This window comes from Opisthorchis viverrini (assembly GCF_000715545.1).
Source record: "Opisthorchis viverrini unplaced genomic scaffold opera_v5_235, whole genome shotgun sequence".
Taxonomy (NCBI): Eukaryota; Metazoa; Platyhelminthes; class Trematoda; order Opisthorchiida; family Opisthorchiidae; genus Opisthorchis; species Opisthorchis viverrini.
The window spans coordinates 449,221-452,764 of record NW_008751887.1 but is presented as its reverse complement, the minus strand read 5'-3'; positions in this window follow the sequence as shown (position 1 = coordinate 452,764).

The window sequence follows — 3,544 nt, the reverse complement described above, 5'->3', positions numbered from 1 at the left end:
CGCTGGATCAAGTCGTAAAAGAGTGTTTGGACTCACCCTATCGATGCACACCAAACACGGTGCCTGGTAGCTACTTCTTCTGCTGGGACTGGCCAGAACCATTGAAGGGAACCGCGTTAAATAAAAAAATCATTCAGCCGTAGCACCCTTTCGGCGCACAGCTGCAATGCCACCCGAATGAAGCACGAAGGTTGGGATACTGCCAGGTTACCCAAGCCTAGACAGAGGAGTCGAGAGGCCGAGGTCGGTTTCGAACCACGGATCTTCCGGTCTTAATTCGCGCACTAACCACTTGGGCCATCTCGCCCCTGTGCTCTGACTTTTGACTTCCTATGTTATTGGACAAAAGACCCCGACCATCGAACATGGATTCGGATCGCCTGCCGTGCAGAAATTTCGGGAGTGGTTATTTGGTTTAAGCAGCTTAAACGGGGGCCAACTTCAGTGAGGCAAACTTACTGGACAGTTTTCCGGAAAATTTACGATAAGATAAATGCCCTTTTCAGAAAGCACTACACGACCGCGCCAACCAAATGTTATCTTGGTAGATCCGGCGTTTCCCGGAAATTAGATCCAAACTGTTTGTAAAAAAGATAGATAAATTAGACTCAGATGACAAGTTGATGTCTCTCTAACTCAGAGATCTTCTAACTGAACTTACAGGCGCGAGGCATCATACTAAACCCCACCCAGAAAAACAAAAATGTGGCTTTCAAGCGCGAGGCTCCACCTACCAAAGGAGTAGAGGGCCTTTACCGCGCAATAGTAAACATGGAACCTTTGAACGAATCGATAGTGGTATCTGAGCCTACACGGAACGCTATACAGTCCTGTATTCTGTTCCACCGATTTTATCACATCCCATTTTGGCAGACTGAACGTAGAAACAGCCTATAAGCAACCTGATATGTGCAAATGATAATGTTTTCAACTCTTGCACAAGACGAACCACCTCAGCCAATCGAGGCCAAGTGAAGTGCAATCAAGGACCAATAGGAATGCTCGTTTTTTCCACTAAGCAATTCCGCGTACTGTGGCTTTCTTTCCGCTCGAAACCAAGTGATGCTCACTCCTGCCCCCATATCTGGTGACCGTTTATTTATTGTCTGATACAGGCCAATCAGCCTCATCACCATATTAAGTACGGTAACAGGACGCATTCTGAAGCGGACCATTTTAAATCTACTCAACATCAACAACTCGATGTCCTCGGTGCATATCTCCGGAACCTCTGCGAACTGCGCATACGTGATGAAGATGCTTGCATTCTTGAACCGATCATTGCACGATAAAGACGGAAGATTTATACCAGACGACATACCTCTTGATTTTTCGAAAGTCTTCAGTCAATTTCTCCACACGCCCTGAAGCTCAACAAACACAAAACTAGCGGGATTCGTGGGACAATTTCGCATGAAATCAAGGCTTTTCTCTCAAGCGGAACGTTCCAAGTAAATGTGGGGTCAAAATACTAATCCACTGCTCCGCTCTCCATTGGAGTACCCCAAGGATCCAAATAAAATCACCTTTCAGATGTATCTTGGTGAACTTTACGATGCGACCACAAACTCATGTCCAATTTTTGCGGACACGATGTAAGTGCCAACACCAATGCACTTCAAATAAATACGGAAGCCACAAACTGTGGCCATTGATCTGATATCCCCCTCGGAATGACAAGCAGTGTGACCGTCCCTTGGTCGTAGCAAACCCAGCGGAAAACTTTCTTGCGCATAGTCAGCACAGACCAGAAGTTATTAGAAAGCTAGAAGCCGGGAAGAATTTTGACGATTGGAGCTCATCAGACGCATCCTCTAAATTCCATCGCAAAAATAGGCTCAATAGGCATTCGTTGCCCATCAGACGATTTTGTGCATTCTTCATCGTACTTCGCTCATGGAATTGTAATTACTCCACGGGCATATGTCATGCCATTTTCTGAAAGCAACAACCAAGATTCTTACCTGAGTCGGGATTCGGGGCGTGTCCAGGAAGCTGCTCCAAAGACGGTTAATAATCCTCAATTCATTGATATGAGGCATAGCTGGAAGTCCTTGAACTCTTTTCCCTAGACTATCGTTACCTCGAAGGCAACTTGATACTTGTACCTGATGTGAACGGGGCTTCACCGATGGGTTTTCATTGTGGATACCAATAATAAATGATGACGTCACACCAAGATTTTCAAGATTAGTGCGGGTTGTTTAATCAGAAAAAGCTTTTTCACTTCTTTCATCGAGGATAGGGGATAAAGAAATGACAGGCTCAGTGCGGAGGCGGCGCCCCAATCAGTTTATTGAGGTTTTTTCCTAGTTGTCTGTTCGCCGTGTGTTGTGGGTTTGTTTTATCGTTTGTTCGTTCCTTATTCATTTTATGAGGTATGGCTAGGAGTGAGAGTCACATGCTGAGGGTAGCAGTTCTAATTTGTGGCCACCATTACCTGCGTGAGATAACGATGTATTTAAGGAACTGCATTTATGTTTTAGACTTCTACTGGAGTATCAACCTGAGAGGACGGTAGTTTCTAGCGCAACTGAATTCACTGCTTTGAGCTTCCTACGCCTCTTTGCGAAGTCGTAGAGCTGATACCACTGGATTTCCCTCATCGTCGTGACAGGGCAAAGATGGGCCTTTGTATAGGAGGCAGATGGAACATCCTGCGTAATTCATGAAGTGTTATCGGCCAGTTCATCGAAATTCACTTTATGCAGCTCAACAGTTCTGTTTTGTTTCAGCCACTCTACCCAAACCAAACTACAAAAGTGCCGATGGACATGTGTAAGGGGTTCCGAAGAAGCCATTCACACATCCGACAAATGTAAGATCGAACCACTACAGCGTACACTCAGTTTTCCAGGTGTGATATTTGTGACGGGGCCTGGGTTTCAGAAGCACGTCTGGAAGACGGAATACATCAGTAGAAATAGGAAACAATGTAGGATTAAAATATCCCGCAGAACTTCGCGTCGGGAATCGGAATTTTTGGAATGGTGAGATGCAGTTAGGAATTGCACTACCCAGCAGTTCAGGCCAAAAGGGGTTCGGTTAAGGTGGCTCACCTTGAGCATTAGTTGTGTACTGCGAAAGGTGGCGCAACACCAATGTTGGTCCACAGTTTCCTTCTGTGCCCAAAGAAAAGTCACGGGCATTTATGGAGACAGTGGAAGATTATTACAACTGGATTTGTAGGGTCATCACAGGGCCTTCAACAGGGTTGTACCAGAATCATCGTAAAGAGGCCAGAAGAGCAGAGCAGTTAATGTTTGTCTGTGCCAGCTGCCTCTACGTCAAGGGTGCAAATGCATACCCAGCGAAGAGAAGAGTCCCCCGGAACGGCACCCAATCCCCAGTGCAGATGCCGAAAGACCACTGCCAGTGTTCCGCTTTAATTCGGATACTCGACGCGAAATTAGAGCGTCTTTCGAAGGCATTGGAGGACTCAGGCGCCGAGAATGCAGCGACCTGGGCGAAAGTCGACAAGGAACTTTTCTCGCTGAACCAATACCTCGCAATGTCCATACCGGGTCCCATGGCTGCGAAGAAA